Source organism: Pan paniscus, chromosome 6 (genome assembly GCF_029289425.2).
Source record: "Pan paniscus chromosome 6, NHGRI_mPanPan1-v2.0_pri, whole genome shotgun sequence".
Classification (NCBI taxonomy): Eukaryota; Metazoa; Chordata; class Mammalia; order Primates; family Hominidae; genus Pan; species Pan paniscus.
In genome coordinates, this window is record NC_073255.2 from 75,827,877 (window position 1) to 75,853,827 (window position 25,951).

The following is a 25,951-nucleotide window of genomic DNA, read 5'->3' on the forward strand; positions in this document are numbered from 1 at the left end:
CCTACTCATCTGACAAAGGGCTAACATCCAGAATTTACAATGAACTCAAACAAATTTACAAGAAAAAAATAAACAACCCCATCAAAAAGTGGGTGAAGTACATGAACAGACATTTCTCAAAAGAAGACATTTATGCAGCCAAAAAACACATGAAAAAATGCTCATCACCACTGGCCATCAGAGAAATGCAAATCAAAACCACTATGAGATACCATCTCACACCGGATAGAATGGCAATCATTTAAAATCAGGAAACAACATGTGCTGGAGAGGATGTGGAGAAATAGGAACACTTTTACACTGTTGGTGGGACTGTAAACTAGTTCAACCATTGTGGAAGTCAGTGTGGCGATTCCTCAGGGATCTAGAACTGGAAGTACCATTTGACCCAGCCATCCTATTACTGGGTATATACCCAAAGGACTATAAATCATGCTGCTATAAAGACACATGCACACGTATGTTTATTGTGGCATTATTCACAATAGCAAAGACTTGGAACCAACCCAAATGTCCAACAATGATAGACTGGATTAAGAAAATGTGGCACATATACACCATGGAATACCATGCAGCCATAAAAAATGATGAGTTCATGTCCTTTGTAGGGACATGGATGAAATTGGATATCATCAATCTCAGTAAACTATCACAAGAACAAAAAACCAAACACTGCATATTCTCACTCATAGGTGGGAATTGAACAAGAACACATGGACACAGGAAGGGGAATATCACACTCTGGGGACTGTTTTGGGGTGGGGGGAGGGGGGTGGGATAGCACTGGGAGATATAACTAATGCTAGATGACGAGTTGGTGGGTGCAGCGCACCAGCATGGCACATGTATACATACGTATCTAACCTGCACAATGTGCAAATGTACCCTAAAACTTAAAGTATAATAAGAAAAAAGAAAAAAAAACTAGTCAGAATCATTCTGAGAAGCTTCTCTGTGATGTGTGTATTCAACTCACAGAGTTAAACATATCTTTTGATGGAGCAGTTCAGAATCTCTCTTTTTGTAGAATCTGCAAGTGGATATTTGGAGCTCTTTGCATCCTAGGGTTGAAAAGGAAATATCTTCACATAAAAAGTACACAGAATCATTCTCAGAAATTTCTTCATGATATGTGCATTCAACTCACAGAATTGAACATATGTTTTGATGGAGCAGTTTTGAATCTCTCTTGTTGTACAATCTGACAGTGGGTATGTGGAGAGCTGTGACACCTACTGTGCATAATCAAATAGCTTCATACAAAAACTACGCAGAAGCATTCTGAGAATCTTCTTTTTGATGTGTGCATTCATATCACAGACGTCAACCTTTCTTTTGATTGAGCCCATTTGAAATACACTTTTTGTAGTATCTGCAGGTGGATATTTGGTGCCCTTTACCCCCTATCATGGAAAAGGAAATATCTTCAAATAAAAACTACACAGAAGCATTGAGAGAAACTCCTTTATGATGTATGCATTCACGTCACAGAGTTGAACCTAACTCTTGATTGAGCAGTTTTGAATGTATTTTTTTGCAGAATCTGCAGGTGGCTATTTGGTGCCTTTTGAGGCCTGCTGTGGGACAGCAAATATCTTCACATAAAAACTACACAGAAGCATTCTGAGAAACTTCTTTGTGATCTGTCCAATCAACTCACAGAGTGGAACCTATCTTTTGAATGAGCAGTTTTGAATCTCTCCTTTTACAGATTCTGCAAGTGGACGTTTGGAGAGCTTTGAGGCCTATTGTGGAAAAGGGAATATCTTCACAGAAAAACTACAGAGAAGCATTCTGAGAAACTTCTTTGGGAGGTGTGCGTTCAACTCACAGAGATGAACTTATCTTCTCATTGAGCAGTTTTGAATCTTACTTCCTGTAGAATCTGCAAGAAGATATTTGGAGCGCTTTGAGGCCAACCGTGGAAAAGCAAATATATTCAGGTAAAAACTACACAGAAGCATTCTGAGAAACTTCTTTGTGATGCGCGCATTCGTCTCACACAGTTGAACCTTTCTTTTGATTGAGCAGTTTTGAAACACTCTTTTTGAAGAATCTGCAAGTGGATATTTGGAGCCCTTTGAGGCCTGCTGTGGAAAAGGAAATATCTTCACATAAAAGCTACACAGAGGCATTCTGAGAAACTTCTTGTGATGTGTGAATTCATCTCACAGAGTTGAGCCTTCATTTGATTGAGTAGTTTTGAAACACTCTTTTTTGTGGAATCTGCAAGTTGATAATTGGAGCCCTTTGCGGCCTATTGTGGAAAAGGTAATATACTCACATAAAAACTACTCAGAAGCATTCTGAGAAACTTCTTTGTGATGTGTGCGTTCATCTCACAGGGTTGAACCTTCATTTGATTGAGCAGTTTTGAAACATTCTTTTTTGTAGAATCTGCAAGTGGATAATTGGAGACCTTTGTGGAGTATTGTGGAAAAGGTAATATTCTCTCCTAAAAACTACTCGGAAGCATTCTGTGTAACTTCTTTGTGATGTGTGCATTCAACTCACAGAGTTAAACTTACCTTTTCATTGAGCAGTTTAGAATCTCTCTTCTTGAAGAATCTGGAAGTGGATATTTGGAGCCTTTGGCGCCTATGGTGGAAAAGGAAATATCTTAATATAAAAACCACACAGAGGCATTCTCAGAAACTACTTTGTGATGTGTGATTCAATACGCAGAGTTGACACTATGTTTTAATTGAGCAGTTTTGAATCTCTCTTTTGTAGAATCTTGAAGTGGATATTTGGAGCACAGTGAGGTCTACTGTGGAAAACAAAATATGTTCTCATAAAGGCTACACAGAAACATTCAGAGAAACTTCTTTGTAATGCGTGCATGCAACTCACGGAGTTGAACGTATCTTTTGATTCAGCAGTTTTGAATCTCTCTTTTTGCAGAATCTGCAAGTGGATGTTTAGACACCTTTGAGGCCTATTATGGAAAAGGAAATATCTTCACATAAAAACTACACAGAAGTATTCCCCGAAACTGCTTCATAAAGGGTGCATTCAACTCGCAGATTTGAACCTATCTTTTAATTAAGCAGTTTTGAAACACTCTTTTTGTAGAATTTCCAAGTGGATACTTGGAGCCCTTTGTGGCCTATGGCGGAAAAGGAAATATCTTCAAATAAAAACTAGACAGAAACATTCTGAGAAACTTCTTTGTGGTGTGTGCATTCATCTCACAGGGTTGAACCTATCTTATGATTCAGCGGTTTTAAAACACTCTTTTTGCAGAATCTGTAATTGAATATTTTGAGCACTTTGAGGCCTGCCTTGGAAAAACAAATATCTTCAGATAAAAACTACACAGAAGCATTCTGAGAAACTACTTTGTGATGATGTGCATTCATTTCAGAGTGGAATCTTTCTTTTGATCTAACAGTTTTGAAACACTCGTTTTGTAGTATCTGCCAGTGGATATTCGGAGCCCTTTGATGCCTGTGGTGGAAAAGGAAATATCTTCACATAAAAACTACTCAGAATCATTCTGAGAAGCTTCTCTGCGATGTGTGCATTCAACTTACAGAGTTAAAGCTATCTCTTGATTGAGCAGTTTAGAATCTCTCTTTTTTTAGAATCTGCAACTGGATATTTGGAGCTCTTTGTGCCCTAGGGTTGAAAAGGCAATATCTTCACATAAAAAGTACACAGAATCATTCTCAGAAATTTCTTCGTGATGTGTGCATTCAACTCACAGAGCTGAAGCTATATTTTGATGGAGCAGTTTTGAATCTCTCTTTTTGTACAATCTGCAAGTGGATATGTGGAGAGCTGTGAGGCCTACTGCGGAAAATCAAATAGGTTCACATAAAAACTACACAGAAGCATTCTGAGAAATTTCTTTGTGGTGTGTGCATTCATCTCAAAGACGTGAACTTTTCTTTTGATTGAGACCATTTGAAATACACTTTTTGTAGTATCTGCAGGTGGATATTTGGTGCCCTTTACCCCCTATCGTGGAAAAGGAAATAACCTAAAATAAAAATTACACAGAAGCATTCAGAGAAACTTCTTGATGATGTATGCATTCACCTCACAGGGTTGAACCTAACTCTTGATTGAGCAGTTTTGAATCTCTTTTTTGCAGAATCTGCAGGTGGCTATTTTGTGCCTTTTGAGGCCTGCTGTGGAACAGCAAATATCTTCACATAAAAACTACACAGAAGCATTCGGAAAACTTCTTTCTGATCTGTCCATTCAACTCACAGAGTTGAACCTATCTTTTGATTGAGCAATTTTGAATCTCTTCTTTACAGATACTGCAAGTGGACGTTTGGAGAGCTTTGAGGCCTATTGTGGAAAAGAAAGTATCTTCACATGAAAACTACTCAGAAGCATCCTGAGAAACTTCTTTGCAATGTGTGCATTCCACTTACAGAGTTGAACCTAACCTTTGATTGAGCAGTTTAGAATCTCTCTTTTTGTTGAATCTGCAAGTGGATAATTGGAGACCTTTCAGGCATATTGTGGAAAAGGAAATATCTTCAAATAAAAACTACTCAGAAGCATCCTGAGAAACTTCTTTGCAATGTGTTCATTCCACTTACAGAGTTGAACCTAACCTTTGATTGAGCAGTTTAGAATCTCTCTTTTTGTTGAATCTGCAAGTGGATAATTGGAGACCTTTCAGGCATATTGTGGAAAAGGAAATATCTTCACATAAAAACTACTCAGAAGCATTCTGAGAAACTTCTTTGTGAGGTGTGCATTCAACTCACAGAGTTGAAATTATCTTTTCATTGATCAGTTTTGAATCTCTCTTTTTGTAGAATCTGAAAGTGGATATATGGAGCCCTTTTTGCCCTAGGCTGGAAAAGGAAATATCTTCAAACAAAAACTACAGAGAAGCATTCTTAGAAACTTCTTTGTGATGTATGCATTCAACTCACAGGGTTGAAATTATCTTTTGATGGAGCAGTTTTGAACCTCTCTTTTTGCAGAATCTGCAGGTGGATAATTGGAGCCCTTTGAGGCCTACTGTGGAAAAGCAATTATCTTCACATAAAAACTGCACAGAAGCATTCTGACAAGCTTCTTTGGGATGTGTGCATTCATCTCAGAGAGTTGAACCTAACTTTTCTTTGAGCAGTTTAGAATCTCCCTTTTTGTAGAATCTGCAATGGATATTTGGAGCCCTTTGCGCCCAATGATGGAAAAGGAAATATCTTCACATAAAAACTACACAGAAGCATTCTGAGAAACTTCTTGTGATGCATGCATTCAACTCACAGAGTTGAATTTATCTTTTGATTGAGCAGACTTGAATCTCTCTGTTTGCAGAATCTGCGGGTGGATATTTGTAACCCTTTGAGGCCTGCTGTGGAAAAGCAAATATCTTCATATAAAAACTACACAGAAGCATTCTGAGAAACTTCTTTGTGATGTGTGCATTCATGTCACAGGGTTGAACCTCTCTTATAATTGAGCAGTGTTGAAACGCTCTTTTTATAGAATCTGCAAGTGGATATTTGGATCGCTTTGAGGCCAACCGTGGGAAAGCAAATATCTTCAGATAAAAAGTACACTGAATATTTCTGAGAAACTTCATTGTGATGTGTGCATTCATCTCAAAGAGTTGAACCTTTCTATTGATGGAGCAGTTTTGAAACACTCTTTTTGTAGAATCTGCAAGTGGATAATTTGAGCCCTTTGAGACTTATTGTGGAAAAGGTAATATCTTCACACAAAAACTACTCAGAAGCACTCTGAGAAACGTCTTTGAAATGTGTGCATTCCACTCACAGAGTTGAACCTATCTTTTGCTGGAGCAGTTTAGAATCTCTCTTTTTGTAGAATCTGCAAGTGGATAATTGGAGACATTTGTGGCCCATTGTGGAAAAGGAAATATCTTCACATAAAAAGTACTCAGAAGCATTCTGAGAAACTTCTTTGGGATGTGTGCATTCATCTCACAGAGTTGAATCTATCTTTTGATGGAGCAGTTTTGAATCTCTCTTTTTGCAGAATCTGTAGGTGAATATTTGGAGCACTTTGTGGCCTACTGTGGAAAAGCAAATATCTTCACATAAAAACTGCACAGAAGCATTCTGACAAACTTCTTTTGGAAGTGTACGTTCAAGTCACATCACTGAACCTATGCTTTGATTGAGCAGTTTTGAATCTCTCTTTTTGTAGAATCTGCTAGTGGATATTTGGAGCCCTTTGCGCCCATTGGTGGAAAAGGAAATATCTTCAAATAAAAACTACATAAAAACATTCTGAGAAGCTTCTTGGTGATGTGTGACTTCATCTCACAGGGTTGAACCTATCTTATGATTGAGCAGTTTTGAAACACTCTTTTTGCAGAATCTGCAAGTGGATATTTGGAGCCCTTTGCCACCTTTGGTGTAAAAGGAAATATCTTCAAATAAAAACTACTGAGAAGCATTCTGAGAAACTTCTTTGTGATGTGTGCATTCACCACACAGAGTTGAACCTATCTTTTGATTGAGCAGTTTAGAATCTCTTTTTCTAGAATCTGCAAGTGGATATTTGTAGCGCTGTGAGGCCTACTGTGTAAAATCAAATATGTTCACAGAAAAACTACACAGCATTCTCAGAAACGTCTTTGTGATGTGTGGATTCAACTCACAGAGTTGAACCTATCTTTTGATAGAGCAGATTTGAATCTCTCTTTTTGCAGAATTTTCAATTGGATGTTTGGAGAGCTTTTATGCCTCTTGTGGAAAAGGAAATATCTTCACATAAAAACTACACAGAAGCACTTTGAGAAACTTCTTTGAGAGGTGTACATTCAATTCATAGAGTTGAACTTATCTTGTCAGTTAGCAGTATTCCATCTCTCTTTGTTTAGATTCTGCAAGTGGATATTTGGAGCCCTTTGCACCCTGTGGTGGAAAAGAAATTATCTTCAAATAAAAACTACACAGAAGCATTGAGAGAAACTCCTTTGGGATGTATGCATTCAACTCACAGAGTTGAACATATATTTTCAATGAGCAGTTTTGAATCTCTCTTTTTGTAGAATCTACATCTGGTTATTTGGAGCCCTTTGAGGCCTACTGTGGAAAAGCAAATATTTTCAAATAAAAACTACACAGAAGCATTCAGAGAAACTTCTTTGTGATGTATGCATTGAACTTACAGAGTTGAACCTATCTTTTGATTGAGCAGTTTTGAATCTCTCTTTTTGCAGAATCTGCAGGTGGATATTTGGAGCCCTTTGATGGCTACTGTGGAAAAGCAAATATCTTCAAATAAAAGCTACAGAGTAGCATTGTGTGAAACTTCTTGGGGCTGTGTGCGTTCATCTCACAGAGTTGAAACTATATTTTGATTGAGCAGTTTTGAATCTGTCTCTTTGCAGAATCTGCAAGTGCATATTAGGAGCCCTTTGCGGTCTACGGTGGAAAAGGAAATATCTTCAAATAAAAACTACACAGAAGAATTATCAGAAACTTCTTCATGATGTGTGCATTCAACTCACAGAGTTGAACCTATGCTTTGATTCAGCAGTTTTGAATCTCTCTTTTTGGAGAATCTGCAAGTGGACATTTAGAGCTCTTTGAGGCCTACTGTGGAAAAGCAAATATTTTCACATAAAAACTACACAGAAGCATTCTGAGGAGCTTCTTTTTGATGTGTGCATTCAACTCACAGAGTTGAATCTATACTTTGATTGAGCAGTTTTGAATCTCTCTTTTTAGAGAATCTCCAAGTGGACATTTGGAGCACTTTGATGCCTATTGTAGAAAAGGAAATATCTTCACATAAAAAGTACTCAGAAGCATTCTGAGAAAGTTCTTTGTGATGTGTGCATTCAATTCACAGTGTCCAGCCTCTCGTGATTGAGCAGTTTTGAATCTCTCTTTTTGTAGAATCTGCAAGTGGATATTTGGAGCCCTTTGTGGCCTATGGTGGAAAGGAAATATCTTCCAATTAAAACTACACAGATGCATTCTGAGAAACTTCTCCATGATGTGTGCCTTGAACTCACAGTGTCAAACCTATCTTATGATGGAGCAGTTTTGACACTCTTTTTGTAGAATCTGCAGGTGGATATTTGGCGTGCCTTGAGGCCTATTGTGGAAAAGGAAATATCTTCATATAAAAACTACACAGAAGCATTCTGAGAAACTTCTTTTTGATGTGTGCATTCAATTCACAGAGTTGAATCTTTCTTTTGATTGAACAGTTTTGAAACACTCTTTTTGTACAATCTGCAAGTGGATAATTGGAGCCCTTTGAGGCCTATTGTGGAAAAGGAAATATCTTCACATAAAAACTACTCAGAAGCATGCTGAGAAACTTCTTTGTGATGTGTGCATTCTACTCACAGAGTTGAACCTATCTTTTGATTGAGCAGTTTAGAATCTCTCTGTTTGTAGAATCTGCAAGTAGGTATTTGGAGCCCTTTGTGCCCTGTAGTGGAAAAGGAAATATCTTTAAATTAAAACTACACAGAAGCATTCTCAGAAACACCTTCATGATGTGTGCATTCACCTCACAGAGTTGAACCTATCTTTTGATTGAGCAGCTTTGAATCTCTCTTTTTGTAGAATCTGCTAGTGGTTATTTGGGGCCCATTGCACTCTATGGTGGAAATGGAAATATCTTCAAATAAAAACTACACGGAAGCATTCTGAGAAACTTCTTTGAGATATGTGCATTCAACTCACAGAGGTGAACCTATCTTTTGATTGAGCAGTTTTGAATCTCTCTTTTTGCAGAATCTACAAGTGGATATTTGGAGCCCTTTGCGGCTTGTGGTCAAAAAGGAAATATTTTCAAATAAAAACTACACAGAAACGTTCTGAGAAACTTCTTTGTGATGTATGCATTCATCTCACAGGGTTGAACCTATCTTATGGTTGAGCAGTTTCGAAACACTCTTTTTCTAGAATCTACATGTGGATATTTGGAGCGCTTTGAGGCCTACCGTGGAAAAGCCAATAACTTCAGATAAATGCTACACAGAAGCATTCTGAGAAACTTCGTTGTGATGTGTGCATTCATCTCACAGAGTTGAACCTTTCTTTTGATGATCAGTTTTGAAACACTCTTTTTGTACAATCTGCAAGTGGATATTTGGAGCCTTTTGAGGCCTTTTGTGGAAAAGGAAATATCTTCACATAAAAACTACACAGAAACATTCTGAGAAACTTCTTTGTCACGTGTGCATTCAATTCACAGAGTTGAATCTTTCTTTAGATTGAATAGTTTTGAAACACTTTTTTTGTACAATCTGCAAGTGGATAATTGGAGCCATTTGAGGTCTATTGTGGAAAAGAAAATACCTTCAATTAAAAACTACTCAGAAGCATTCTGAGAAACTTCTTTGTTATGTGTGCAGTCAACTCACAGAGTTGAACCTATCTTTTTATTGTACAGTTTTGAATCTCTCTTTTTGTAGAATCTGCGAGTGGATATTTAAAGTGCTGTGAGGCCTACTGTGCAAAATATGTTCACATAAAAACTACACAGAAGCATTCTGAGAAACTTCTTTTTGATGTGTGCATTCAACTTACAGAGTTGAACCTATCTTCTGATTGAGCAGTTTGGAATCTCTGTTTTTGCAGAATCTGCAAGTGGATGTTAGGAGAGCTTTTACACCTACTGTGGAAAAGGAAATATCTTCACATAAAAACTACACAGAAAAATTCTGAAAAAATTTTGTGTGGTGTGTATTCAACTCACGGAATTGAACATTTCTTTTGATTAAACAGTTTTGAAATACTTTTTGTTGAATCTTCAAGTGGATATTTGGAGTCCTTTGAGGCCTATTGTGGAGAAGGAATTATCTTTACATAAAAACTACACAGAAGCATTCTGAGAAACTACTTTATGGTTTGTATATTCAACTCTCAAGGTTGAACCTATCTTTTGTTTGAGCAGTTTAGTATCTCTCTTTTAGTAGAATCTGCAAGTGGATATTTGGAGCTCTTTGCTCCCTGTGGTGGAAAAGGGAATGTCTTCAAATAAAACCTACACAGAAGCATTCTCAGAAATTTCTTCATGATGTGTGCATTCAACTCAGAATTGAACCTATGCTTTGATTGAGCAGTTTGAATCTCTCTTGCTGTAGATTCTCCAAGTAGACATTTGGAGCACTTTGAGGCCTATAGCTGAAAAGGAAATGTCTTCACATAAAAACTAGACAGAAGCATTCTGAGAAACTTCTTTGGGACATGTGCATTCAACTCAACAGAGTTGAACCTATCTTTTGATTGAGTAGTTTTGAATCTCTCTTTTCGCAGAATCTGCAAGTGGATATTTGGAGCCCTTTGCAGCTTGTGGTCGAAAAGGAAATATTTTCAAATAAAAACTACACAGAAACATTCTGAGAAACTTCTTTGTGATGTGTGCATTCATCTGACAGGGTTGAACCTATCTTATGGTTGAGCAGTTTCGAAACATTCTTTTTGGAGAATCTACATGTGGATATTTGGAGCGCTTTGAGGCCTACCATGGAAAAGCCAACAACTTCAGATAAAAACTACACAGAAGCATTCTGAGAAAGTTCGTTGTGATGTGTGCATTCATCTCACAGAGTTGAACCTTTCTTTTGATTGAGCAGTTTTGAAACACTCTTTTTGTAGTATCTTCAATTGGATATTTGGAGCCTTTTGAGGCCTTTTGTGGAAAAGGAAATATCTTCACATAAAAATGACCCAGAAACATTCTGAGAATCATCTTTGTCACGTGTGCATTCAATTCACAGAGTTGAATCTTTCTTTTGATTGAACAGTTTTGAAACACTCTTTTTGTACAATCTGCACGTGGATAATTGGAGCCATTTGAGACCTATTGTGGAAAAGGAAATACCTTCAATTAAAAACTACTCAGAAGCATTCTGAGAAACTTCTTTTTGATGTGTGCATTCAACTCACAGGGTTGAACCTATCTTTTCATTGAGCAGTTTTGAATCTCTCTTTTTGCAGAATCTGCAAGTGGATGTTTGGAGAGCTTTTACACCTATTGTGGAAAACGAAATATCTTCACATAAAAACTACACAGAAGAATTCTGAGAAACTTTTTGTGTGGTGTGTATTCAACTCACAGAGTTGAACATTTCTTTTGGTTGAACAGTTTTGAAATACTTTTTGTTGAATCTTCAAGTGGATATTTGGAGTCCTTTGAGGCCTATTGTGGAGAAGGAATTATCTTTACATAAAAACTACACAGAAGCATTCTGAGAAACTTCTTTATGATTTGTATATTCAACTCCCAGGGTTGAACCTATCTTTTGATTGAGCAGTTTAGAATCTCTCTTTTTGTAGAATCTGCAAGTGGATACTTGGATCTCTTTGCTCCCTATGGTGGAAAAGGGAATATCTTCAAATAAAAACTACACAGAAGCATTCTCAGAAACTTCTTCATGATGTGTGCATTCAAATCACAGAGTTGAACCTATGCTTTGATTGAGCAGTTTGAATCTCTCTTGCTGTGGAATCTGCAAGTGGACATTTGGAGCACTTTGAGGCCTATAGCTGAAAAGGAAATATCTTCACATAAAAACTGGACAGAAGCCTTCAGAGAAACTTCTTTGAGATGTGTGCATTCAACTCACAGAGTTGAACTTATCTTTTGATTGAGCAGTTTAGAATCTCTCTTTTTGTAGAATCTGCAAGTGGATATTTGGAGCCCGTTGTGGCCTATCGTGGAAAAAGAAATATCTTCAAATAAAAACTACACAGAAGCATTCTGAGAAACTTCTCCATGATGTGTGCATTCAACTCACAGCATTGAACCTATCTTATGATTGAGTAGTTTTGAAACACTTTTTTTGTAGAATCTGCAGGTGGATATTTGGAGTGCCTTGAGGTCTATTGTGGAAAAGGTAATGTCTTCACATAAAAACTACAGAAACATGCTGAGAAACTACTTTGTGATGTGTGCATTCATCTCACAGAGTTGAACCTTTTTTTTGATTGAGCACTTTTAAAACACTGTTTTTGAAGAATCTGCAGGTGGATATTTGGAGCACTTTGAGGCCTACTGTGGAAAAGAAAATATCTTCACATAAATAATACACAGAAGCATTTTGAGAAACTACTTCATGATGTGCACATTCATCTCACAGAGTTGAACATTTCTTATGATTGAGCAGACTGGAAACATTCTTTTTGTAGAATCTGCAAGTGGTTATTTGGAGCGCTTTGAGTCCTAATGTGGAAAAGGAAATATCTTCACATAAAAACTACTCAGAAGCATTCAGAGAAACTTCTTTTTGATGTGTGCATTCACTTCACATAGTTGATCCTTTCTTTTGATTGAGCAGTCTTGAGGCACTCTTTTTCCTTTTTTTATTTCATTTTTTATTATTTTTTATTCTTTTTTTATTTTTTATTATTATACTTTAAGTTTTAGGGTACATGTGCACAATGTGCATGTTAGTTACATATGTAGCACTCTATTGATAGAATCCAGAAGTGGATATTTGGAGGACTTTGAGGCCTATTTTGGAAAAGAAATATCATCATCTAAAAACTACACAGAAATATTCTGAGATACTTATTTGTTATGTGTGCATTAAACTCACAGAACTGAAGGTATGTTTTGGATGAGCAGTTTGGAATCTCTCTTTTTGGACAATCTGAAAGTGGACATTTGGAGCGCTTTGAGGCCTACTGTGGAAAAGAAAATATCTTCACATAAAAACTACACAGAAGCATTCTGAGGAACTTCTCTGTGATGTGTGCATTCAACTCACAGAGTCCAACCTATCTTTTGATTGAGCAGTTTTGAATCTCTCTTTTTGAAGAATCTGCAAGTGGATATTTTGAGCCCTATGCGGCCTATGGTGGAAAAAGAAATATCTTCAAATAAAAACTAAACAGAAGCATTCTGAGAAACTTCTTTGTGATATTTGCATTCATCTCACAGCGTTGAACGTATCTTATGATTGAGCAGTTTTGTAACACTCTTTTTGTAGAATCTGCAAGTGGATGTTTGGAGTGCCTTGAGGCCTATTGTGGAAAAGGAAATATCTTCACATAAAAACTACACGGAAGCATTCTGAGAAACTTCTCTCTGATGTGTGCAATCATCTCACAGAGTTGATCCTTTCTTTTGATTGAACAGTTTTCAAACACTGTTTCTGTAAAATCTGCAAGTGGATATTTGGAGCACTTTGAGGCCTACTGTGGAAAAGCAAATATATTCACATGAAAACTGCACAGAAGCATTCTGAGAAACTTCGATGTGAGAGGTGCATTCAACTCACAGAGTCGAACCTATCTTTTGATTGAGCAGTTTTGAATCTCCCTTTTGGCAGAATCTGCAAGTGAATATTAGTAGAGCTTTGAGGCCTACTGTGGAAAATGAAATATCTTCACACAAAAACCACACAGAAGCATTCTGAGAAGCTTCTTTGTGATGTGTGCATTCAACTCAGATAGTGGAACCTATGTTTTGATTGAGCAGTTTTGAATCTCCCTTTTGGCAGAATCTGCAAGTGAATATTAGTAGAGCTTTGAGGCCTACTGTGGAAAATGAAATATCTTCACACAAAAACCACACAGAAGCATTCTGAGAAGCTTCTTTGTGATGTGTGCATTCAACTCAGATAGTGGAACCTATCTTTTGATTGGGCCGTTTTGAATCTCTCTTTTTGTAGTATCTGCAAGTGGATATTTGGAGCCCTTTGTGGCCTATGGAGGAAAAGGAAATATCTTCAAATAAAAACTACAGAAAAGCATTCTGAGAAACTTCTTTGTGATGTGTGCATTCATCACACTGGATAGAACCTCTTATGATTGAGCAGTTTGGAAACACTCTTTTTATAGAATCTGCAAGTGTATATTTGGAGGGCTTTGAAGCCGTTTGTGGAAAAGGAAATATCTTCACATAAAACTACACAGAAGCATTCTGAGAAAGTTGTTTGTGATGTGGGCACTCATCTCACAGAGTTGATCCTTTCTTTTGATTGAGCAGTTTTGAAACACTTTTTGAAGAATCTGGAAGTGGATATTTGGAGGGCTTTGAGTCCTCTTTTGGAAAACGAAATATCTTCACATAAAAACTACACAGAAGGATTCTGAGAAACTTCTTTGTTATGTGTGCATTCAACTCACAGTGTTGAACCCATGCTTTGAATGAGCAGTTTTTAATCTCTCTTTTTGGAGAATCTGCAAGTGGAAATTTGGAGAGCTTTGAGGCCTACTGTGGAAAAGCAAATATCTTCACATAAAAACTACACAGAAGCATTCGGAAAAACTTCTTTTTGATGTGTGCATTCATCTCACATAGCTGAAACTCCCTTTTATTTGAATAGTTTGGAAACACTCTTTTTGCAGAATCTGCAAGGGGACATTTGGCACACTTTGCAGCCAATGGTAGAAAAGGAAATATCTTCACATAAAATCCAGAAAGAAGCAATCTGAGAAACTTCTTTGCAATGTGTGCATTCATCTCTCAGACATAACCCTTTCTTTTGATTGAGCAGTTTTGAAGCTCTCTTTTTGAAGAATCTGCTAGTGGACATTTGGAACGCTTTGAGGTCTATGGTGGAAAAGGAAATATCTTCACATAAAAACTAGATAGAAGCATTCTGAGAAAGTTCTTTGTGATGTGTGCATTCAACTCCCACAGTTGAACCTTACTTTTGATGGACCAGTTTTGAAATACTCTTTTTGTGGAAACTGCAAGTGGACATTTCGAACTCCTAGAGGCCTAAAGTGGAAAATGAAATATCTTCATGTAAAAACTAGACAGAAGGATTCTGTGGAACTACTTTGTGATGTGTACACTCATCTCACAGAGTTGAACCTATCTCCTGATTGAGCAGTTTGGAATCACTCTTTTTGAAGAATCTGCATGTGGACATTTGGAGCGCTATGCAGCCTGTGGTAGGAAAGGAAATATCTTCACATAAAATCTAGACAGAAGCAATCTGAGAAACTTCTTTGTGATGTGTGCATTCATCTCACAGAGTTAAACCTTTCTTTTGATACAGCAGTTTTAAAACTCTCTTTTTGTAGAATCTGCAAGTGGAGATTTGGGGTGCTTTGAGGTCTATGGTGGAAAAGAAAATGCCTTCACATAAAAACTAGATGGAATCATTCTGAGACACTTCTTTTTGATGCGTGCATTCATCTCTCAGAGTTGAATATTTCTTTTGATGGACCAGTTTTGAAATACCCTTTCTGAGGTATCTGCAAGTGGATATTTCAAGCGCCTTGAGGCCTATGGTAGAAAAGGAAATATCTTCACATAAAATCTAGAAAAAAGCAATCTGAGACACTTCTTTGTGATGTGTGCATTCATCTCACAGAGTTAAACCTTTCTTTTGATTGAGCAGTTTGAAACTCTCTTTTAGTAGAATCTGCAAGTGGACCTTTGACATGCTTTGAGGCCTATGGTGGAAAAGGAAATATCTTCACATAAACACTAGACAGAATAATTCTGAGAAACGTCTTTGTGATGCTTGCGTTAATCTCACAGAGTTGATCCTTTCTTTTGATGGGTCAGTTTTGAAATACTCTTTGTAGAATCTGCAAGTGGACATTTCGTGAGCCTTGAGGCCTAAGTTGGAAAAGGAAATATGTTCACAAAAAAACTAGACAGAAGAATTCTGAGAAACTTCTTTGTGATGTGTGCGTTTATATCACAAAGTTGAAATTTTCTTCTGATTGAGCAGTTTGGAAACACTCTTTTTGTGGTATCTGCAAGTGGACATTTGGAGTGCTTTGTGGTCTATGTTAGAAAAGTGAATATCTTCACATAAAATCTAGACAGAAGCAATCTGAGAAACTTCTTTCTGATGTGTGCATTCATTTCACAGAGGTAAATCTTTCTTTTGATTGAGGAGTTTTGTAACCCACCTTTTGTACAGTCTGCAAGTGGACATTTGGAGTGCTTTGAGGCCTATGCTGTGAAAGGAAATATCTTCACATAAAAACTAGGCAGAAGCATTCTGAGAAAGTCGTTTGTGATGTGTGCATTCATCTCCCAGAGTTGAACTTTTCTGTTGAAGGGCTAGTTTTGAAATACTCTTTTGGTAGAATCTGCAAGTGTACATTTAGAGGGCTTTGAGGCCTATGGTGGAAAAGGAAATATCTTCCCATAAAAACTAGACAGAAGAATTCTGAGAAACTTCTTTGTGATGTGTGAGTTCACCTCACAGAGTTGAAACTTTCTTTTGATTGAATAGTTTGGAAACACTCTTTTTGTAGAATCTGCAAGTGGACATTTGAAGCGCTTTGCGTCCTATTGTAGAAAAGTAAATGTCTTCACATAAAATCTAGAAACAAGCAATCTGAGAAAATTGCCTGTGATGTGTGCATTCATCTCACAGAGTTAAACCTTTCTTTGATGGCGCAGTTTTGATACTCTCTTTTTGTAGAATCTACAAGTGGACCTTTGGCATGCTTTGAGGCCTATGGTTGAAAAGGAAATATCTTCACATAGAAACTAGACAGAAGAATTTTGAGAAACGACTTTGTGATGTGCGCGTTCATCTCACAGAGTTGAACCTTTCTTTTGATGGGGCAGTTTGGAAACACTCTTTTTGTAGAGTCTGCAAGTGGACATTTGGAGAGCTTTGTGGCCTATGGTGGAAAAGGAAATAAGTTCACATAAAATCTAGACAGAAGCAATCTGAGAAACTGCTTTGTGATGTGTGCATCCATCTCAAAGAGTTAAACCTTTTTTTTGATCGAGCAGTTTGAAACTCTCTTTTTGTAGAATCTGCAAGTGGACATTTGGAGCACTTTGATGCCTATGGTGGAAAAGGAAATATCTTCACATAAAAACTAAACAGAAGGATTCTGAGAAATTTCTTTGTAATGTGTACATTCATCTCACAGAGTTGAACCTTTCTTTTGATTGAGCAGTATGGAAACACACTTTTGTAGAATCTGCAAGTTGACATTTAGAGTGCTTTGTGGCCAATGATAGAAAAGGAAATATCTTCACATAAAATCTAGACAGAAGCAATCTGAGAAACTTCTTTGTGTTGTGTGCATTCATCTCACAGAGCTAAACCTTTCTTTTGATTGAGGAGTTTTGAAACTCTCTTTTTGTAGAATCTGCAAGCGGATATTCGGAATGCTTTGATGCCTTTGGTGGAAAAGGAAATAGCTTCACATAAAAACTAGACAGAAGAATTCTGAGAAACTTCTTTGTGATGTGTGCATTCATCTCACAGGGTTGAACATTTATTTTGATTGAGCAGTTTGGAAACAATTTTTTTGTAGAATCTGCAAGTTGACATTTAGAGTGCTTTGTGGCCAATGATAGAAAAGGAAATATCTTCACATAAAATCTAGACAGAAGCAATCTGAGAAACTTCTTTGTGTTGTGTGCATTCATCTCACAGAGCTAAACCTTTCTTTTGATTGAGGAGTTTTGAAACTCTCTTTTTGTAGAATCTGCAAGCGGATATTCGGAACGCTTTGATGCCTTTGGTGGAAAAGGAAATAGCTTCACATAAAAACTAGACAGAAGAATTCTGAGAAACTTCTTTGTGATGTGTGCATTCATCTCACAGGGTTGAACATTTATTTTGATTGAGCAGTTTGGAAACAATTTTTTTGTAGAATCTGCAAGTGGACATTTGGAGAACTTTGTGGCCTATGGTAGAAAAGGAAATATCTTCACATAAAATCCAGACAGAAGCAATCTGAGAAACTTCTTTGTGATGTGTGCATTCGTCTCACAGAGTTAAACGTTTCTTTTGATACAGCAGTTTTGAAACTCTCTTTTTGTAGGAACTGCAGTTGGACATTTGGAACGCTCTGAGGCCAATGGTGGAAAAGGAAATATCTTCACATAAAAACTAGACAGAAGAATTCTAACAAACTTCTTTGTGATGTGTGAGTTCATCTTTCAGATTTGAGTCTTTCTTTTGATTGCGGAGTTCAGAAACAGTCTTTTTGTAGAATCTGCAAGTGGACATTTGGAGTGCTTTGTGGCCTATGGTTGAAAAGGAAATATCTTCACATAAATACTAGACAGAAGCATCCTGAGAAACTTCTTCGTGATGTGTGCATTCATCTCACAGAGTTGAAACTTTCTTTTGATTGGACAGTTTTGAAAAACTCTTCTTGTAGAATCTGCTATTGGATATTTAGAGCACTTTGAGGCCTATAGCTGAAAAGGAAATATCTTGATATAAAAACTAGACAGAAGCATTCTCAGAAACTTCTTCGTGATGTGTGCATTCATCTCACAGAGGTGAACCTTTATTTTGATTGAGTAGTTTTGAAAAATTCTTTTTGTAAGATCTGCATGTGGAAATTTGTAGCACTTTGAGGCCTGTGGTGGAAAAGGAAATATCTTCAAATAAAATGTAGACAGAAGCATTCTAAGAAACTTCTTTGTGATTTGTGCATTCACCTCATAGAGTTGAAACTATCTTTTCATTGAGCAGTTTGGAAACCCTCTTTTTATAGTATCTGCAAATGTATATTTGTAGTGCTTTGAGGCCTAGAGTGGGAGAGGAAATATCTTCACATAAAAACTAGACAGAAGTATGCTGAGAAACTTCTTTGTGATGTGTGCATTCAGCTCAGAGAGTTGAATCTATTTTTTGATTGAGCAGTTTTGAAACAATCTTTTTGTAGTATATGCAAGAGGATATTTGGAGCTCTTTGAGGCCTATGGTTGAAAAAGAAATATCTTCACATAAAAACTTGACAGAAGCATTGTCAGAAACTTCTTTGTGATGTGTGCATTCAACTCACAGAGTTGAAGTTTTCTTTTGATTGGGCAGTTTGGAAACACTCTTTTTGTAGTATCTGCTAATGGATATTTGGAGTGCTGTGAGGCTTATAGATGTAAAGGAAATATCTTCATATAAAAATAAGACAGAAAGATTCTGAGATACTTCTTTGTGATGTGTGTATTCATCTCATAGAGTTGAACCTTTCTTTTGGCTGAGCAGTTTTTAAAAACTCTTTTTGTAGTATCTGCAAGTGGATATTTGGAGGGCTTTGAGGCCAATGGAGGAAAAGGAAATATCTTCACAGAAAAACCAGACAGAAGCATTCTGAGAAACTCTTTTGTGATGTCTGCATTCAACTCACAGAGTTGAACCTTTCTTTTGATTGAGCTATTTGGAAACACTCATTTTGCAGTATCTACAAATGGATATTTGGAGTGCTTTGACGCCTATAGCTTACAAGGAAATATTTTCACATAAAAAGTAGACAGAAGCATTCTGAGAAACTTCTTTGTTATGTGTGCATTCAACTCACAAAGTTGAACCTTTCTTTTGATAGAGCAGTTTTGAAACAGACTTTTTGGAGAATCTGCAAGTGGATATTTGGAGCACTTTGAGGCCTGTAGTGGAAAAGGAAATATCTTCACATAAAAATTAGACAGAAGCATTCTCAGAAACTTCCTTGTGATGTGTGCAGTCAACTCACAGAGTTGAAATTTTCTTTTGTTTGAACAGTTTTGAAACACGCTTTGTTTAGAATCTGCAAGTGGATAATTGGAGCACTTTGAGGACTATGGTAGAAATGAAAATATCTTCACATGAAATCTAGACAGAAGCACTCTGAGAAACTTCTTTGTGATGTTTGCATTCATCTCACAGAGTTAACCCTTTCTTTTGAGTGAGCAGTTTTGAAACTCTCTTTTTGTAGAATCTGCAAGTGAACATTTGGGGTGCTTAGAGGCCTATAGTGGAAAAGCAAATATCTTCATATAAAAACTATATAAAAGCATTCTGAGAAACCTCTTTGGTTAGGTGCATTTATCTCTAAGAGTTGAAAATTTCTTTTAATGGACTAGGTTTGAAATACTCTTTTTGTAGAATCTGCAAGTGGACATTTCTAGCGCTTTGAGGACTGTGTTGGAAAAAGAAATATCTAAACGTAAAAACTAGACAGAAGAATTCTGAGAAACTTCTTTGTGATGTGTGCCTTCATCTCACAGAGTTGAACTTTTCTTTTGATAGAGCAGTTTGCAAACACTCTTTTTGTAGAATCTGCAAGTGGACATTTAGAGCACTTTGAGGCCTATGGTAGAAAAGGAAATATCTTCAAATAAAATCTACAGAGAATAAATCTGAGAAACTTCTTTGTGATGTGTGCGTTCATCTCACAGAGTTAAACCTTTCTTTTGATTGAGCAGTTTTGAAACTATCTTCTTGTAGAATCTACAATTGGACTTTTGGAATGTTTTGAGGCCTATGGTGGAAAAGGAAATATCTTCACATAAAAACTAGAAAGAGGAATTCTGAGAAACTTCTTTGTGATGGGAGGGTTCATCTCACAGAGTTGAACATTTCGTTTGATTGAACAGTTTGGAAACACTCTTTTTGTAGAATCTGCCAGTGTTCATTTGGAGCACTTTGCAGCCTGTGGTAGATAAGTAAATACCTTTACATAAAATCTAGACAGAATCAATCTGGAAACTTTTTTGTGTTGTGTGCATTCATCTCACAGAGTTAAAACTTTGTTTTGATAGATCAGTTTTGAAACTCTCTTTTTGTAGAATCTTCAAGTGGACATTTGGAGGGCTTGGAGGCTTATTGTGGGAAAGGAAATATCATCACATAAAAACTAGACAGAAGAATCTGAGGAACTTCTTTGTGATGTGTGCATTCACCTCACAGATTAGAAACTTTCTTTTGATTGAGCAGTTTGGAAACACTCTTTTTTTTTTTTATTATACTTTAAGTTTTAGGGTACATGTGCACATTGTGCAGGTTAGTTACATATGTAAACATGTGCCATGCTGGTGTGCTGCACCCACTAACTCGTCATCTAGCATTAGGTATATCTCCCAATGCTATCCCTCCCCCCTCCCCCCTCCCCACCACAGTCCCCAGAGTGTGATATTCCCCTTCCTGTGTCCATGTGATCTCATTGTTCAATTCCCACCTATGAGTGAGAATATGCGGTGTTTGGTTTTTTGTTCTTGTGATAGTTTACTGAGAATGATGGTTTCCAATTTCATCCATGTCCCTACAAAGGATATGAACTCATCATTTTTTATGGCTGCATAGTATTCCATGGTGTATATGTGCCACATTTTCTTAATCCAGTCTATCATTTTTGGACATTTGGGTTGGTTCCAAGTCTTTCCTATTGTGAATAATGCTGCAATAAACATACGTGTGCATGTGTCTTTATAGCAGCATGATTTATAGTCATTTGGGTATATACCCAGTAATGGGATGGCTGGGTCAAATGGTATTTCTAGTTCTAGATCCCTGAGGAATCGCCACACTGACTTCCACAATGGTTGAACCAGTTTACAGTCCCACCAACAGTGTAAAAGTGTTCCTATTTCTCCACATCCTCTCCAGCACCTGTTGTTTCCTGACTTTTTAATGATTGCCATTCTAACTGGTGTGAGATGATATCTCATAGTGGTTTTGATTTGCATTTCTCTGATGGCCAGTGGTGATGAGCATTTTTTCATGTGTTTTTTGGCTGCATAAATGTCTTCTTTTGAGAAGTGCCTGTTCATGTCCTTTGCCCACTTTTTGATGGGGTTGTTTGTTTTTTTCTTGTAAATTTGTTTGAGTTCACTGTAGATTCTGGATATTAGCCCTTTGTCAGATGAGTAGGTTGCGAAAATTTTCTCCCATGTTGTAGGTTGCCTATTCACTCTGATGGTAGTTTCTTTTGCTGTGCAGAAGCTCTTTAGTTTAATTAGATCCCATTTGTCAATTTTGGCTTTTGTTGCCATTGCTTTTGGTGTTTTGGACATGAAGTCCTTGCCCACGCCTATGTCCTGAATGGTAATGCCTAGGTTTTCTTCTAGGGTTTTTATGGTTTTAGGTCTAACGTTTACATCTTTAATCCATCTTGAATTGATTTTTGTATAAGGTGTAAGGAAGGGATCCAGTTTCAGCTTTCTACATATGGCTAGCCAGTTTTCCCAGCACCATTTATTAAATAGGGAATCCTTTCCCCATTGCTTGTTTTTCTCAGGTTTGTCAAAGATCAGATAGTTGTAGGTAAGCGGCGTTATTTCTGAGGGCTCTGTTCTGTTTCATTGATCTATATTTCTGTTTTGGTACCAGTGCCATGCTGTTTTGGTTACTGTAGCCTTGTAGTATAGTTTGAAGTCAGGTAGTGTGATGCCTCCAGCTTTGACACCCTAACATCACAATTAAAAGAACTAGAAAAGCAAGAGCAAACACATTCAAAAGCTAGCAGAAGGCAAGAAATAACTAAAATCAGAGCAGAACTGAAGGAAATAGAGACACAAAAAACCCTTCAAAAAATTAATGAATCCAGGAGCTGGTTTTTTGAAAGGATCAACAAAATTGATAGACCGCTAGCAAGACTAATAAAGAAAAAAAGAAAGAAGAATCAAATAGACGCAATAAAAAATGATAAAGGGGATATCACCACCGATCCCACAGAAATACAAACTACCATCAGAGAATACTACAAACACCTCTACACAAATAAACTAGAAAATCTAGAAGAAATGGATACATTCCTCGACACATACACTCTCCCAAGACTAAACCAGGAAGAAGTTGAATCTCTGAATAGACCAATAACAGGAGCTGAAATTGTGGCAATAATCAATAGTTTACCAACCAAAAAGAGTCCAGGACCAGATGGATTCACAGCTGAATTCTACCAGAGGTACAAGGAGGAACTGGTACCATTCCTTCTGAAACTATTCCAATCAATAGAAAAAGAGGGAATCCTCCCTAACTCATTTTATGAGGCCAGCATCATTCTGATACCAAAGCCTGGCAGAGACACAACCAAAAAAGAGAATTTTAGACCAATATCCTTGATGAACATTGATGCAAAAATCCTCAATAAAATACTGGCAAACCGAATCCAGCAGCACATCAAAAAGCTTATCCACCATGATCAAGTGGGCTTCATCCCTGGGGTGCAAGGCTGGTTCAACATAGGCAAATCAATAAATGTAATCCAGCATATAAACAGAGCCAAAGACAAAAACCACATGATTATCTCAATAGATGCAGAAAAAGCCTTTGACAAAATTCAACAACCCTTCATACTAAAAACTCTCAATAAATTAGGTATTGGTGGGACATATTTCAAAATAATAAGAGCTATCTATGACAAACCCACAGCCAATATCATACTGAATGGGCAAAAACTGGAAGCATTCCCTTTGAAAACTGGCACAAGACAGGGATGCCCTCTCTCACCGCTCCTATTCAACATAGTGTTGGAAGTTCTGGCCAGGGCAATCAGGCAGGAGAAGGAAATAAAGGGTATTCAATTAGGAAAAGACGAAGTCAAATTGTCCCTGTTTGCAGATGACATGATTGTTTATCTAGAAAACCCCATTGTCTCAGCCCAAAATCTCCTTAAGCTGATAAGCAACTTCAGCAAAGTCTCAGGATACAAAATCAATGTACAAAAATCACAAGCATTCTTATACACCAACAACAGACAAACAGAGAGCCAAATCATGAGTGAACTCCCATTCACAATTGCTTCAAAGAGAATAAAATACCTAGGAATCCAACTTACAAGGGATGTGAAGCACCTCTTCAAGGAGAACTACAAACCACTGCTCAAGGAAATAAAAGAGGATACAAACAAATGGAAGAACATTCCTTGCTCATGGGTAGGAAGAATCAATATCGTGAAAATGGCCTTACTGCCCAAGGTAATTTACAGATTCAATGCCATCCCCATCAAGCTACCAATGACTTTCTTCACAGAATTGGAAAAAACTACTTTAAAGTTCATATGGAACCAAAAGAGAGCCCGCATCGCCAAGTCAAACCTAAGCCAAAAGAACAAAGCTGGAAACACTCTTTTTGTGGAACCTGCAAGTGGACATTTGGAGGGCTTAGCGGCCTATGGTAGAAAAGGAAATATCTTCACATAAAATCTAGAAACAAGCAATCTGAGAAACTACTTTGTGATGTGTGCATTCATCTCACAGAGTTAAACCTTTATTTTGTTGAAGGAGTTTTGAAACTCTCTTTTTGAAGAATATGCAAGTGGACATTTGGAGCGCTTTGAGGCCTATGGTGGAAATGGAAATATCTTTACATAAAAACTAGACAGAATAATTCTGAGAAACTTCTTTGTGGTGAGTGCATTCATCTCACAGAGTTGTACCTTCCTTTAGATTGAGCAGTTTGGAAACCCTCTTTTTGTAGAATCTGCAAGTGGACATGGGGAGCGCTTTGCAGCCTATGTTAGTTTAGGAAATATCTTCAGATAAAATCTAGAGAGAAGCAATCTGATAAACTAGTTTTTATTGTGTGCATTCATCTCACACAGTTAAACCTTTCTTTTGATTGAGCAGTTTTGAAACTCTCTGTTTGTAGAATCTGTAAGTGGATATTTGGAGCGCTTTGTGGCTTATGGTGGAAAAGGAAATATCTTCACATAAAAACTATATAGAAGCATTCTGAGAAACTTCTTTGTGATGTGCGCATTAATCTCCCAGAGTGGAATATTTCTTTTGATGGACCAGTTTTCAAATACTCTTTGTAGTATCTGCAAGTTGACATTTCGAGTGCCTTGAGGCCTATGGTGGAAAATGAAATATCCTCACATAAAAACTAGCCAGAAGTATTCTCAGAAACTTCTATGTGATGTGAGCGTTCATCTCATAGAGTTGAACCTTACTTTTGAAGGACCAGTTTTGAAATACTCTTTTTGTAGAATCTGCAAGCGGACATTTGGAGTGCTTTGAGGCCCATGGTGGAAAAGGAAATAATCTAAAAACTAGGCAGAAGAATTGTGAGAAACTTCTTTGTAATGTGTGCGTTCATCTCACAGAGTTGAACCTTTCTTTTGATTGAGCAGTTTGGAAACACTCTTTTTGTACAAGCTAAAGGTGGACATTTGAAGTGCTTTGGGGCCTATAGTAGAAAAGAAAACGTCTTCACATAAAATCTAGACAGAAGCAGTCTGAGAAACTTTTTTGTGATGTGTGCATTAATCTCAAAATGTTAAAACATTCTTTTGATTGAGCAGTCTTGAAACTCTCTTTTTGTAGAATCTGGAATTGGACATTTGGAGTGCTCTGAGGCCTATGGTGGAAAAGAAAATATCTTCACATACAAACTAGACAGAAGAATTCTGAGAAAGTTCTTTGTGATGGGTGCTTTCATTTCAGAGAGTTGAACCTTAGTTTTGATTGAGCAGTTTGGAAACACTCTTTTTGTAGACTCTGCAAGCGGACGTTTGGAGCACTTTCTGACCTACAGTAGAAAAGGAAATATCTTCACATAAAAACTAGATAGAAGCAATCTAAGAAACTTCAGGTTGATGTGTGCATTCATCTCACAGAGTTTTACTCTTTTTGTAGAATCTGCAAGTGGACATTTCGTGTGGCTAGATGCCAGTGGCGGAAAAGGAAATATCTTCACATATAAACTAGACGGAAGAATTCTGAGAAACTTCTTTGTGATGTGTGCATTCATCTCACAGAGTTGAAACTTTCTTTTGATTGATCAGTTTGGAAACACTCTTTTTGTAGAATCTGCAAGTGGACATTAGGAGCACATAGCAGCCTATGATACAAGAGAAAATATCTTCACATAAAATCTAGACAGAAGCAATCAAAGAAACTTCTCTTTCATGTGTGCATTCATCTCACAGAGTTCTACCTTTCTTATGATTGAGCAGTTTTCTAACTCTCCTTTTGTGGAATCTGCAAGTGGACATTTGGAGCGCTTTGAGGCCTTTGGTGGAAAAGGAAGTTTCTTCACATAAAAACTAGACAGAGGAATTTTAAGAACTTCTTTGTGATGTTTTTATTCATCCCACAGAGTTCAACCTTTCTTTTGATTGAGAAGTTTGGAAACACTCTTTTTGCACAATCTGCAAGTGGACATTTGGAGCGCTTTGCGGCCTATGGTTGAAAAGGAAATATCTTTGCATAAAATCTAGACAGAAGCAATCAGAGAATCTTCTTTGTGATGTGTGCATTCATCTCACAGAGTTAAAGCTTTCTTTTGATAGAGCAGTTTTGAAAATCTCCTTTCGTAGTATATGCAATTGGACATTTGGAGCGCTTTGAGGCCTATGGTGGAAAAGGTAATATCTTC